This window comes from Wolffia australiana, chromosome 5 (assembly GCF_029677425.1).
Source record: "Wolffia australiana isolate 7733 chromosome 5, ASM2967742v1".
Classification (NCBI taxonomy): domain Eukaryota; kingdom Viridiplantae; phylum Streptophyta; class Magnoliopsida; order Alismatales; family Araceae; genus Wolffia; species Wolffia australiana.
In genome coordinates this window covers 7,755,341-7,771,346 of record NC_135839.1, presented here as the reverse complement: position 1 = coordinate 7,771,346, position 16,006 = coordinate 7,755,341, and the positions used below count along the sequence as shown (strand labels likewise).

The following is a 16,006-nucleotide window of genomic DNA, read 5'->3' as shown; positions in this document are numbered from 1 at the left end:
TTCCAGGCACACAAAAGGAGGATAAATTAACTAATTTAAATGATTAAGGAGTTGTGATGGGGCGACGTGTCACAATGTCCCATGTCCATCCTTTTTTTTCTTTTTTGTCACTCATATGCACATACATGTCTGCCAAACATACGCCTGCTCTCATGCGTCCACACTGCCATGCTCTACACGCAATGTGTAGGTGGCGCTATCATCGTGAGCTATTTAATGGAATCAGAAAATATAATATTTTGAATATTTCAATGTGATTAATAAATCTCAACTAATTCATTTATTACATTATAATCTCCTATTTTTTTATTGGGATATGTCATCACATACAATGAAAAAACAGTTGATCTATAATGAAAAAACAGTTGGTCTATAATGGCTCATTTTGCAACCAATGAAGGAAACAGTGATTGGCCACCATTTAATGATGACACATGACAGCATGCTTAGATCAAACTCGATTAAGTGAATTAACAAGTTAACCAAAATATATCTTCTAGTTATAAATTAGTAGTCTTAGGACCATAGTGTCAACAATTCAGGAAAAAGCATAACCCACTCAGAATGTTATTTTCTTCTGGAATATGATGCCCAAAAAGTTCCATAAAATATCTAAAAAATTCAAAATTCAAAAATATAATTTTAAAAATAAATATAATCATTTTAGGCTGGAAAACACATATTTATAATCATTTTAATGTGATGAAGATATAAATATTTAATATTAACAAAGAACGTCAAAAATTACTATTTATATCATTTATATGTGTGCAGTGCACTAAGTAAAGTATTTGCTTTACAATATTAATCAGCTCACTGGTCCATTCATTTCCTCCTAAAACGGCAGAGTGAATCCAAATGAAATTTGAATGACAACATATTATTTAATAAATCCAAACATATATTCTGACTTACAAAACTAACCGTGTTATGCAGTTAAACTCATAAAATTCTTTATAATTACTAGAAATCAGGGAAATCAAGTTGTCATAGATAAATATGGAAAAATGATAAAATCTTGATTAAAATGTTTTTATGTTTATTTTAAAAAATAAATTTACATCAAGAATATTTTACATTACGATAAAAATTATCTTAGTATTGGTGATTATAATAAAAACAAAAGTTACTGCCCTTATGAATGTGTGCAATGCTTTGCTTCATAAGGATGACACCACCCATTCTATCACTTACACCGTATGTATGTACATTCCTATCTCTAGTAGTGGCCGTGCAAAACACCATGAATGCAAGATTTGCATTTCCTAAGAGTCACACCTAAGCCTGCGCACTCTGCTGAAGAACTCTTGTGAAGTTTTATTTTGCTTTATATTTTCTTCCATTTTAAGATCTATGGAGTTATCCTCCAGGTCCTATTTTGACTCAGCCCCTTAAAACTGTTGCATCATTTAACCAAAACTTGGCTTGATTAACTGCTTTCTCCTTAGATCTTGTAGAAATCTGGGCTTCTCATTCTCTCTACTCTGATTTCCCATTTTTATTTTAGCTACAAAAATGCCTTGCATTATATTAAGTCTCTGAACGAATGATAAAAAGACAATTTTCTCTGACAAAGTCAAAGGGGGACAGGTAATTTAAATTTAATAAACAGGGAAGTAAACAATATTGATCCATAGATAGTAGAATGATAGTTATTATATTTTCATAAATAAAACATGCATATTTCTAGATCCATTCTATAAGTTTTTCAAGGAGTATGTGGTACATGTGGAGCTTTGTGTCTCATAATTTGTGTTTCTCTGTTTCTAGAGTTCTCGAAGTACTGAATAATATTTGGTAAAGTCAAAACAGTAGTTTGTATACTCATTCTTTATCTGATCTTGGTAGACATATTATCCTAAATGATATAAATAAAACATCATTTCTTAATAAAACTATAACTATTCATAAATGTTGGATATATTGTAACATATATTTGGTATATCATCATTATATAGTGGTAAAAATAAAGATCAATCTTAAAAGACTAGTGTTTCTCAATAAGAATATTTTTTATCAATGATGAGAAAATATACCTTCTTCAATGTTTTCCATGTATTTTCTTTTTAAGCAGGCCATACGTTGTAAAATATATTAAAATAGTTGTCATAATACATTTACCATAACTGGATTTCAGTATTTGCTTAGGTAGTGTATTATCATCTTTCATTTATGACATCAAATGAAGATGTCCAAAAAAATTTTATATTTTTCCAAAACGGATATTTTGTCCAGGTTTACTGTCTTACATGTATCCGGACATGTTCAAAATCGAAAGTTACAATTTCTTTTTTTATATAAATCTATTTATTTCTAGCAGGACATAGTCACCATTCTATGTAATTTGAATATAGTGAAAGGGATATCTTAAAGATGGATTGCCTTTCTGAGAATGCCATGTTTAAGGCATGTCATGTCTCATATATTAATATTTGCACTCTACCGAACATGTAGAATATGAGAAGCAATTCATGCTCTAGAGCTATGACTTCATGATTTAGAATTGATAATTATTGATTCCGTGAAGCTATTTTGGCATCTATTTGAAATCTAAGCTCATCAATATAATTATTTATTCACTATTATTCATTTATGACACTAATGATTAGGTCATATAATATACCTGATGCCAATATTGATTATGATGATACCATTATATAATGATTAATAGACTACACAAATATTTCTAAATATTCATTTATAAAAGGATCCTCAAGATGGGAATCAAAATATGCAGAACTAGAAGGATTATCCAGTCATACTAATGATAACTATGGTCGATCTTGTGGTCAGCACTATAAAGACACAAGGGATGAATGATGGATGCTCTTTAGCTAATGAGTTTGCTTAATTTATCTGCATGAATCCAAATGGTATTGTGACTTAGTGACATAATGTAATGGTTTAAGTGTTACTCAGCCCTAAGGCACCAAAGAAAAATATCATGAATGGAAGGTGGTGTTTTGAGTGTGACCTACAAGGTCCTATAGACAAAATTTTAAACAATTTTAGCTTGAATACATCCAGAACATAATGCATGTGATTGAATTCTCAAGATGTAATACTACATCCTTCATATGACAGCAGACTTCCCAAACAAAAAAGTCACGTCAAATTTCCAGACCATCATAGGGGAGAGGTTGGAGAAGAGGCTATTAATGACTTATGTTATGCCCACTACTAGCTAGCACAACAGGTCAGTGTTTGGGGGATAATGCTATTCTTAATTAAGTCAAAGTCTCCTGCATATGGAGGCTATTTGAATAGTCAAACGAACAATGGTAGAGAAGACATACAATATTTTATACTCTAACTTGTATGGTCTACAGCCAGGGTGTAATAAACCATAAATCGGATCAAATATTTCGGTTTAAGGCTATCATATATGCCATAATATTTATTAAAATTTCCTTGATACTAGTTAAGTAATGATCTAATCCATATGGGTTAAATAATTTTGGTCACAAAATTTTCCAAATATTTATCAAGGTGTTTTGCACTTTTTTTGAATTGTAGGTATTTATATTTATTTAATTCAATAAATTGTGAACTTTTCAAAACATAAATAAACATTATATTTTTATATATATTAAATAACTATTTTTGGAATATTTTAGGATTATTTGAGCATAAAATTGATCTTAAAGTTCAAATAACCTTTGACGATGTGTCAATGGAAACATTTTCGACTGACTGTGTGAGCTGAATACAATTTTTGGGCAGAAAATGCAATGTTCTTAATTAGATTTGGGCATTGGTATACAATTAACAAAAAAAAATGTAACTGTTTCCTATAGGATTAATTTTGAGCATGGTTTGATGTGTTATAATACGTATCATCTAGGCCATCCATTGAAATTCTCACCTAGAAAAAATGTGAGAAAACTAAAATCAAACACTAGAGATGAGACAAATATCATTGTCACTTCTGCATAGGATGAAGTGGTCATTTCTCTCAATTAATCTTGATTAAAAATAAAACATATATCCCAAAATATTCTATAACAAGAATGGATAAAATATATCTGATACATTAGACCACAAGCCAGTCGGAAGCAAAAATCAAACATGGAATACAAGTAGATAGGAAAATGGTCAAAATAAAGGTTCCCTAACTCTCTCATCCCATGGATTTATTTTAACTATTTATGGGGCTAAGATATCTAGTGATCTAGTTTGAATCCCTGTAATTGGCTTCCTGGAACCTAATTTCTATGTTTGTTCCGTATTCTTGGCTTTATTTGGCCTAGTGATTGTCTTAATTTTAGGGTTAAAATTTGTCGTTGGTGATTGAGATTATTCAATAAAAATTTATTTAACCGTACTTAAAAATATGTAGTTAGTGATGAGTACGGATCGTCTCCACAGGGAACGATGATAAAGGAATTACTTTCTTATACTAGTGATGATGGATGAGAGGATCGACGAAAGCAAGATTTGAGGACGTGGGCTAGTGATATCGATAAAAGATACATAATTATAAGCTAATTTAACTTAAAGAAAAGTGTAAGTGATTGTGATGGATATGACGATGAACGACGGTATGAACGAGGATAGCGGTTGGTTATGGAGTGGTATGATGGCAAGGATGGAGAGATCAGGAACGATAGTGAAATGAGAGTGCAAGTTCGATGATAAATCCTAATTGTGTTAACTATAGTGACGAGAAAGAGACAACGTAAGGCGAAGACACTTACCTTAGATCCTTACGTTCCGCCAGGATCACAGTGATTTATGAGTGCTGGTAAGCTCCCCTTCTTCTCCAATGCCTCTTCCCACACACTCAGGACACCAAGAACACTCTAGATGGATCTCAAAACTCACTATCTTTCAATTAGCCCACAAAAGTAGGAAGCAAGTTCAAGATGAGTTTTACAATGATCCACGCCTGTATTTATATATCAGAGGGTATGCATAGAAAGAGGAAGGGGAGACAAAGCAACACTGAAAATTTCAGCTAAATCGGATTTATAGATCAAAAGTTATGGCCGTTTGAAGATGGAACAATCCTAACCATTGATATTTTCTCTCTCCTTGTCATCATCCTCATTTTCCGCGCCCAATAAGAAGTAAAAATGCCTCATCTTCTGTGCTTTTTGGTCTTTTGTGTGCATTTGTCTTTTTTTGCACACATGCTCCTTGGAGGAAGAAAAAGACAACAAAAAAAAGAGAAGAAGAAGAAAACAAAAGAAACACATTAAAAACATGTTTTTTCGGAGGGCGTTGTGGTGGCGCGTCAGCGCGCCACGTCACCCTCTTCTTTCTTCTTTTTTCTTTGTTCTGAATAAGTGGCTGTGAGTGTGCCACATCACCCTGCGCCAAAAAAAAAGCCAAAAAGACTTAAAAATTCATATTAAATAAAATAAAAGCCTGAAAAATACGTATATATATATTGACTCAGAAAAATCATATCTTTCCAAATTTAATGTCAAAAAATTCCAGAAAAATCATATTCTATCTCAAAAATTATATTCTTTTGGAATATATTGTTAGAAAAATCCTACAAAATGTAGAAAATTCAGAATTGTTTTCACAACAAAAAATAGTTTTAATCATTTTAAACTTGATAACATACAAATATGAGTAATTTAATGCACAAAACATGTAAATATTATAATATAAGGCACCAGAAATGCATGTTATCACGTAGCACCTAAAAATCCTTGAAGGGGCTAAATATTAACTTCTTGTGTATTGAGTTTCTATTTAAATTGTAAGGTGTGGCATGCATTTCTCAGTTTTTTACTTTCATCTAAAGTTATCGTTTTAGTCTACATATGCGATGTATTTCAAGAAAAACTACAATAAAAAGTAAAAATCCACTTAACCCTAAGGAGCAAAGTTAGGTTTAGCATATACATCAATAATAAGGAGGAAATAGATCTTACAGGGTGAAATAAGATTTTTCTGTTTTTCAATATCAGAGGGTAAATGGTACAACTTAAAATGTTAAAAGAATTTTTTCCTATAAAAAAACATTTTTCCTCACTTAAATTGATGGTATCAAGGTGTAGCTTGGCACTGGATGGGCTGACAAATGAACCTATTAATTCAATTAAATAAATTATAAGTTAATTAATCAATATGTTAATAAATGAAATTAAATATAGTGGTTAAAATTGGGCAATTAATGACATTAAAACTTATCGTAAATATAAGATTGATGTATATTAGTGATATATTCAAAGTCATAAAAACTTTTACGTAAACATCCAAAAGAACCATAAATAGGGGATGCAACCATTTCAGGTGCTCTTGTATGCTAGGCTTGGACTCTTCCCTGTTTCCTCTCTCATGTATGCTTATTGTGTGCATGGATGATGAGAAGGGATACCATATCTTAAAGAATAGGTGAAGGTATTGAATCAGACATTGATCATTCAAGTGGTTAGCAGGATACATGTAGAGGAAGAAATGAATGGATTGAAGGTAATATGTTAAGGAACCAGCTGAGAGTACAATATGTTCATTGCAATGTATTTTTATCATCCTCCACTGGGTACTTTAAATCTGACAATACATTTTCATTCTGCCTTGAATTAATATTTCTGTATAGACAATCAAGCATAGAGAACCCACAAAGGACATCCCATTATTTGATAGTATTATTTAGTTAAGTGTTTAAATTAGTGATGTTAAATCCGCAGACAATTCTGACAATTCATTATAATAGGTAGTTCCATAATTACAATACATTGAATTTCTGACAATACATAGGCTTTGCATTTAACATTCACCTTCACATAGATTTCACTTATTTATATTTGTACCATTTGATCGTAGATATGGCCATGAGATACATTTGAGATTCTTTACTTCAAATTTTTATAGGTAAAAATTTGGTATCAGCATTGACTTTTCTTTAGTTTCAACCATCTTGAAAATTCCCAAACTTTTATCTGAATAAAAAATCAACTTCATAAATTTGCTATTGATGAAAGGCCCATGATCAGGCAGCCAAACGTGTGCACGATAAGATGTAGAAAGCACATTGGAAAATTTTAATATTTCTAAGTAGATTGCTGTTTCTTTCTTGGTGTATTGGAGGATGTCACATGAAATATGAATAAACATTTGTAATATAATTTATTAATGAATTCATTCATTAAAAATAGAGAAAAAGGAAAAAATATACCCTCATAAAAACACTCATGTTCTATATATATTATGTTTTAGAGAAAAAGCCTTCCAAGTCACGATTATTTTCCTAAAATAAGTTCTTTATACTTAAATGATAAGCCAATACACTAAATATGGTCAAATAATTAGTAAAAATTTATGAATAAACAGTTGTCCTTTAAATTTTTTAATCATTGATTTTTGATATTTTTGGGTATTGGTGCCACATGTTTTGCAACACAAACAATGAAGAACCTCAAACCTATTAAACAAAAAGGATTCATGATTTTGAAAATATTCTAAAACTTTTCTTCCAGAATAAAATATTTGCTCACTTATATTTAAATAATGAAAAAACATCTGGAAAACAAAAAAAAACATGCATTGTGTGAATCAATTCAGCAATTTATTAGACTTCCATCTACATATATATACTTAGGAAAGTAAAGAGTGTCACACCCCTGTTTTTCTTCCTTAGAAAGGATAGTAATAAAACAATGCAATCAGCCTTGCTTGCCAAGCAACTAGGAGCAGGGACTAGTAAGACCGACTGTACTCGGACTGTTGCCAGTTTCAGGTTGGACAGGTTGGTCCGACCATATCCAATCTGATGGCCAAACAGAACTGGAACAGGAGGTTGATTAATAAATAATATATCTTATTTAGCTGGTCAAACCTCTCTCCCCATCCTATGCTCACATTCCCTCCTCCATATGCCATCCCTCCACTAGTAGTGCTCCCCCACCCGGTCTGTTCACACTGCCCACTCCCTAACCCCTCGCCCTTCCCCCCCTCGTGCTCTCCCTCCTACCATACATCCTGTGCCCTCTTGTTTTTGCCGCCTTCTTATTTTTCTGTTATTCGTCTTTTTCTTTTATTATTCTATTTTTCATTTGATTGCCCATTCCTCTCCTCTTCTTCTATTTTTTCCCTTATTTTATTCTTGTTTTCTTCTTCTATTTTTCTTTTTTTCTTCTTGTCATCTTCCATTCTTCTTTTCTTCTTTTTTTCTTCTTGATTTCTTCTTCTTCTGTTTCTCTTTTATTATTCTTTTCATCTTTCAAGATGGAATTTGTAGATAACTTTGTGATACGTTTTTCCTCATACAATATGTCCATGAAAAATCTTTTATATTGACTTTCCTTCTTTGTGTTTCACTAGTCAATGTGACTAGACCGAGACTGGAGCAAAACTGGGCCGGAACTGGGCCAGAATGGGACCAAACTTGAGGTAAGGTTTAGGTACTTCCTAAAAACTCGAACCAGTTGGGACTGTCAAATCTTACATGGACCATAGGTGTAATGACTCACCTCTGATATCTATGATAAATCATTCTGTTGCATTCTAATGACACCGTTAAATAAAGAGCGTACAGGACAAACCTTTTATATTATCCATCTCGACTCAGGCCGCTTCAAATATTTTGGCAGTTTACTGCAAAACAATAAAGCCAGAGGGGTTGACATCTTCGACGCTCCTCAGAGAAAGAACTCAGCTGTGGTAGTTGGGGAGAGCAATCCTGCCTGACTCGATCAAACAAACATCCGAGATCAGATCATCGTAGTGTTTCTTCACTTCCCTTGCAGACTTGCCCTTTACGACAAGCGCAACCTTAATCCAGCGATCCGGAGTATCCTTGTCGTAGACAGCCAAAGCTCTCTCAAACAGTTTGTTCTCCTCCACCGTCCAGGAAGAGTCGCCACCACGTTGTCCGGGAGATCCCATCACTCGTCAGGGACACAAAAGATCACGGTTGAATCTTAAAACCACTCGAATAATTGGGAAAATCTGCTCTTGGGTCGGCGAATTTCTGTAAGTAGAAGTTTCACAGAGGGAAGAGAAACATGTTTCTTGGAGCGGCAACAGACGCCTTGAGAAGAAAAGAAGATGGTGATCTGTAGCTCTGTTATCGCTGCCTTTTAAAGTGGTAAGAAGCGAAGATATCATCATGCGCGGTTATTTCCTGCGATTACTCACAACCTTCCCATAGAGTCTATCTCCTTTTCTCCCGGGATAGCAAGAGGATACGATCTGCAGTGATGTCCCCACTAGGAAGCAATTTGCCTTAAAATAATGCCGTTCTTGGCTGTCCGGAACGAATCTAACTAAGAGGAAACCAAACAAAATTCTCGAAACAACTGAGATAGGATTCAAGTTGAAACTGGTGATTTTCAAAGTTCACTCAATCCTTTGTCCATCAACCCTGTGACCACTTCAAGTCCTTATCACATGCGTGGCAAAGAGATAAATAAGGATTTAGCTTCGAAACTGATACAGCAATATGTACCGAACCCATCTAGTGATATATTATTCTATGTGCCACAGGCATGTGAGTTGTCGTTTACATGGCTGTATTTTGTCCCGCGGGATGGGAAAGACTAAAGCCCACAGCTTTTTCTTGAAAATGACGAGTAAAGTTAATATTTTGTTGTGTGCATGAACTGTGGAAATTGATCTTTCCCTGTCTTGAGAGATGCGGATCTCGCGCACGGCAAGTTACTCGCCTAAGCAACTCATGGGACCCTTTCCAGCCGTATCATGAGACAACCACTGACCGGCAATGGATATTCTGATGGACATATTCCTTCAAAAAAGTCAGCCATGAAAGTGTCGGAGCATCCACAGAGGCTGTGTAACCACATTCCATAACTCCTGGAGCAGAGAAATTGAAGAGGGAACAGGAAGATAAGAGGAAGATAAGAACGGAGGTGACAAGGAAAGATAAGAGAGATGGCATAAAAAAAAAGGGCTCGTCGAATCATTGTTGCGTGGCCAAACAGTGGACATGCTCTTTCTGCTAACTACAGGAAACAGGGCGTTCACAAATACTCTAAAAATTAAAAGGCCAAATTCTACGAAACGTCACGAACTCCGTTTTTCGTTCAAAAAGTAGCACAAACTTTTAGTTTTGTTCAAAATATAGCACGCGCCAATCAGAAGACGCCATTTGGCGTCTTCTTTTTTGCCAGCGATGGTCCAGAAGCTGACGTGGAGTCCACCTGGTAGCCAGGTAGACTCCACGATGGCATCCACGCCAGGTGGACTACACGTCAGCTTCTGGACTTCGCTGGCCGTTGCCGCCGCTGCCCGTCGCGGACGGCCACCGCGGGCGCCCGTCTCTGGCCGCCGCCACCCGTCGCCGCCCGCCGCCACCGCCCGTCGCTGACCGCCGCCGCCGCCCGCCGCCGCCCGCCGCCGCCGCCCGTCGCCGCCCGCCGCCGCCGCCGCCGTCCGTCTCCGGCCGCCTCTGCCGTCGCCGGCCGTCCGTCTTTTTCTCGCCCTCGCTCACCCTTCCCGTTTTCTCCTTCTCATCGTCTCTCCCTCTCTCCACTCGTTCTCTCTCTCTCGACCTCTCTCCCCCTCTCCTGCTCCTTCTCTCTCCCTCGCTCTCTCTCCTCTCCGTCTCACCCTCACTCCCGCTAGTTCTCCGTCTCTCATCCCTCTCTCGTGCTCTTGTTCTCTCGTGCTCCCTCTCCCCCTTCTCTTTCTCGTTCTCTTTGTCTCCCGCGGTCGTTCTCTCCCCAAACTCTTTCTTGCCCTCTCTGTCTCTCATCCCCTCTCTCTTTCTCGTTCTCTCTGTCTCTCATCCCCACTCTCTTTCTCGTTCTCTCTTTTCCCCTCCTCTCTCTTTCTCGTCCTCTCTGTCTCTCATCCCCTCTCTCTTTCTCGTTCTCTCTCTTTTCGCCTTCTCTCTCTTTCTCGTTCTCTCTGTCTCCCTCGCTCTCTCTCTTTCCGCCCTCTCTCTCTCTCGCGACCTCTCTCCCCCTCTCCTGCTCCTTCTCTCTCCCTCGCTCTCTCTCCTCTCCGTCTCACCCTCGCTCCCGCTAGTTCTCTGTCTCTCATCCCTCTCTCGTGCTCTCGTTCTCTCGTGCTCCCTATCCCCCTTCTCTTTCTCGTTCTCTTGGTCCCCCGCGGTTGTTCTCTCCCCCAAACTCTTTCTCGCCCTCTCTGTCTCTCATCCCCTCTCTCTTTCTCGTTCTCTCTCTTTTCGCCTTCTCTCTCTTTCTCGTTCTCTCTGTCTCTCATCTCCTCTGTCTCCCTCGCTCTCTCTCCTCTCCGTCTCACCCTCGCTCCCGCTAGTTCTCTCCCTCTCTCTCTGTCTCTTGTGCTCTCTGTCTCATTCTTCCACTTGTTCGCTCTCCCTCTCCCCACATTTCTTAACACCTCCCTCTCGCCCTCTCCCCCGCTCTCTCCCTCTCGCTTTCTTTTCCTCTCCGTCTGTCTCTCTCTGTCTCTGTCTCTCTGTCTCTCTGTCTCTCCCTGTCTCTGTCTCTCTCTCTCTCTCTCTCTGTCTCTCTCTCTCTCTCTCTCTCTCTCTCTCTCTCTCTCTCTCTCTCTCTCTCTCTCTCTCTCTCTCTCTCTCTCTCTCTCTCTCTCTCTCTCTCTCTCTCTCTCTCTCTCTCTCTCTCTCTCTCTCTCTCTCTCTCTCTCTCTCTCTCTCTCTCTCTCTCTCTCTCTCTCTCTCTCTCTCTCTCTCTCTCTCTCTCTCTCTCTCCCCCGCTCTCTCTCTCTCTCTCTCTCTCTCTCTCTCTCTCTCTCTCTCTCTCTCTCTCTTTTCTCTCTCTCCTCTCTCTCTCGTTCTCTCTCTCCTATATCCCCATCTCTCCCTCTCACTCTCTCCCTCCCGTTTTCTTTCTCTCCCTATTTCTATCCTACTCTCCCATTCCTCCCTCCCTTCCTCTCTCTGCCACCGGCTCTCCCTCTGCTTTCGCAAGGCCCTCTCACTCTCGCCCTCTTGCCCTCTCTCTCACCGTCTCTCCTGCTCACCCTCTCCTCCTCTCTCACCCTCACTTTCTCTCTTACTCTCTCTGTCCACCTCCCTCCGGCTTCACCTCTCTCTTCCTCTCGTTCTCTGCTCGCTCGCCCTCACTTTGGCTCTCCTTCTCTCCCTATCTCAATCTCTCTCATTCTCTCTCATATTCTCTCATACTCTCTCCCTCTAGCCTGCTCCCTCTCCCTCGCGCTCTCTTTCCCTGCTGAACTCTCTCCTTCTCGCCTGCTCTCTCACTCTCTCTCCCTCTCACTTCCTGTCTCCAGCTCTGACTGAAGATCGATTGTCCATCTCTCCGAGAACGCCGCATCATCTTCCCTCTGTTGGAGATCAATTTTCTCTCCCACACAGTCTCGCTCTATTGAAGATCGAGAGGTGTTCTCAGCCACTTTCAGCCAGGTATGGCAGCCTTTTTCTCTCTCTTTCTCTCTTTTCAACGCCGCAATCTCTATTTCCATCCACTTGCAAGATATTCAGTGTGGATACTCCAATATCCATATTTGGATATCGTTATCGATATTGGGACATGGATATCGATATCGGTTATTTAGATTTGGATAATTGGAGTTGGATATCGACATTCCACGATGTCCATATTTCGACATTGGAATCCATTTTTCAGATTTCCATATTTGGATATCGATATCGACCTTTTAGATTTTCATATTTGGACTTCGATATGGATATTTTACTCCAGGCCATAAGAATCCTCCTGTGTCGTGCAGCTGTAAGATATTCAGCCAAAGCAAAAGAGAATGTAAGTATCATACTGATTACTAAATTGCCTCTGTATAATTATTTACATTATGCTTCTGTACCTATTTGTCAAATAGGGCCGATGACCGAAGTTTTGTTTTTGTTTCGGATTCAAGTGATGTGTGCTCAAGTGACTCCGATGGATATTCAAGTGAAGAATGGAATGAAGAATTTTGTAACGGGCGGAGAAGTAGAAGAGAAGAACGTCAAGCAGAGCTATGTGGTGATGATGAGGGTGAAATTATTTTGAGCGCACACAGCGGTAGAAGATATGATCCTGGGTGCCCCAACGATAAAATTACAATGCAATTGGGCATGACATTTGAATCAGGTTCACAATTTAAAGCAGCCGTGAAGAACTACGCCATATACAATGGGTTCAATGTTAGGTTTAAAAAAGGTCTAGGGAGAATATAGTGGAAGTTGTATGCCAGCAACATTGTCCATGGAGGATATATGCCAGTTGGGGTCCTATGAGGGAGGCATTTGTCATAAAAGCAGTAAATGATGAACATAGGTGCAATAGGGCTCCCACGAACATACAAGCCGATTATCGTTGGATCTCGGAACACTTCTTAGATGCTATTCGAAGGGATATGAACTATAAGGTAGATCATATGGTGCAAGAATTGCTGGAAAAGTATGGAATCATAGTTTCGTGGGGCACATGTTATAATGCAAGGTCCTGGGCGCACAAGATTCTTCATGGTTCTTTGAATGAGCATTATCACAGGCTACCTTGCTATGTGGCTGAGTTACAGAAAGTGGGTAGGAACAGTACCTTCCAGTTGGAGGTGGTGCATGACATTCATAATTCTTTGCCTAGGTTTAACATACTCTATATTTGCTTCGAACCTCTAACAAGGGGGTTCCGTGAGGGCTGTAGACCAGTGATTGGGCTGGATGGTTGGTTTTTGAAAACCGAATTGAAGGGGCAGTTGTTGAGCGCCGTTGGGAGGGATGGGAATAACTAGATGTTTCCTATTGCTTGGGTGGTGGTAGAAGGGGAAAATCAAGCTTCTTGGACTTGGTTTATTAGCCTGTTGATGACTGATTTAAGAATTATTGATGGCTACGGTTGGACTATTATAAGCGATCGCAAAAGGTATTTAACTTTCTCATTCGCCGTATTATACTTATCTTAAGACTTACTTGGTTAAGGTAGAACCAATGTTGTGCACTAAAAACCTGATACGCTTTGACATTTCGCAGGGTCTAGTGAATGCAGTGGCAGGCTTGTTACCTCATGCGGAGCATAGGAATTGCGCAAGACATATTTATTCAAATTGGAAGAAGAAGGGACACTCCAGTGACATCTTGAGGAACCTATTTTGGAAAGCAGTGAAGTGCACAACCCGTGAAGGATTCCAGAGGGTTATTGGACAAATGGAGACATTGAAAGAAGCAGTTGTGCAAGATTTTGTAGAGGTAGGCGTACAAAATTTTTGCAGGGCTTTTATTTCTGAAAAGCCGAAATGTGAGGTTATTGATAACAACATGTCTGAGTGTTTCAATAGCTTCATCTTGCCGAGTAGGTCTCAACCTATCATCGACATGTTGGAATACATTAGAAGGGCAGTCATGGAGCGTATAGTGAAGAAGAGGGAGTTATTCTCCGAGAGTGTTGATTCCTTAGGCTCTCAGATAAGACGGGTACTCGAAGATAATAGACTCAAGTGTAGGACATGCAGTGTTATTCATGCAGGCTATCTTAAATTCGAGGTTAGCACACACGGAGAAGGGTTCGTGGTTGACCTGCGTGCCCAACACTGTACCTGCAGATATTGGGCTATCACGGGCATTCCATGCACGCATTCTATTGCCTGCATTCACTTTATCCGAGCAGACCCTACTAATTACGTCAACGAATGGTTGAAGAGGGATTCATACCAGCTAGCATACATTTATGGTATTCCGCCGATGAATGGGAAAAACCTGTGGAGGGAAAATGAGGGAAGCTACCTCTTCCCCCCATTGGCGAAGAAACAACCGGGAAGGCCAAAGCGCAGAAGAAGAATTGACGCTAGTGAAGCCGGTCCTAGTGGTGTACGATTGACCAAGAAAGGCGTGCAAATGCACTGCTCTCTCTGCAACCAAGGCAGCCACAATAGAAAGACATGCAACAATACAAGGCCACAACCTGCATACGAAGTATGGATTGAGTTTTATATTGAACTTCCATTATATCCTCGATTTTCCGTAAACCTGAGATTTTAAGCACATCTTGAACAATCATACAAGGATCACAGTCTTCTTCGGGAGGATTCAGCAAATTGTTGCAAAGCATGACAAAGTTCCAAGTTTGACTGTTTCTTCATTTTAATTCACTACTCAGATATTTGGTTGTCAGTACTCAGATATTAATCAGTCAGCATATTTTATAGGTATTAGTATGCCACCCGTCTTTGTTCTCGAGTGTTACAAGTCGTACAGGGGAATATTGGATTCCATATATATTTCAGGATATTGAAATATTGAATATCAATATCAAGTTATATCGATATCAATATCCAAAAACTGATTTCCGACAATATCGATATCGATATCGAATATTGATAGTGCGGAATATCGATATCAATAACTGAGAGAGAGACTGCAAGAGTTATGGAGGGATAGATGGAGTAGCTAAAGAGAGTAGAAGCGGGAGAGAGCAACAGAGAGAGAGGGGGTGACAGGGAGAGCCGGAGACGGGAAGTGAGAGGGAGCGAGAGTGAGAGAGCAGGCGAGAAGGAAGGAGTCTCATCCATCATCATCCATCATAATCATCATTCATCAATCATTATCATCATAATCTCACCGCAGCTGCCGGCGAAATGCTCGTCGCAGTCGTTAACAACGGCATCGAAGCTGTCCACGTAGCCCTGCAGGCCGGATGATTTTCCATAGCCTTCGTACTCTACGCCGTAGACCACGTATCCCGCCTTGGTCAGCCGAATTGCCGTCCCTGCAGCGATACCATTCAATTCCAAGTCCGTCAATCCTCCGCTATTCACTAATTTGTCCACTTATACCATCCGATATTCTCCAAAACTAAAAGTTTTCTGATTGGCGCGTGCTATATTTTGAACAAAACTAAAAGTTTGTGCTACTTTTTGAACGAAAAACGGAGTTCTTTACGTTTCGTAGTAAGCGCCCAAATTAAAATAATGGTACAGATCCATTATTACGTTGCTAGCGTGGTATACTTTGATAGTTTATTGTTCATTAATACTAAAGTAGGAATCTCTTATTCGTTGTTTTCTAGAGTAGCCCTCGTCGCAGGTATCTCTTATTCGTTGTTTAACTTATCATTCACGGCACGCACAGAGCATGTCCAGGTTTTAAACTTTTAATGGGTAATAGTTTTCAGAATTTATTTTC

General features: G+C 38.9%; 1 pseudogene; it reads left to right on the top strand.

Moving 5' to 3' along the window:
- Positions 1–13,119: 13,119 nt before the first annotated feature.
- LOC144703383 (uncharacterized) lies at positions 13,120–14,522 on the top strand (annotated as a pseudogene).
- Positions 14,523–16,006: the final 1,484 nt, after the last annotated feature.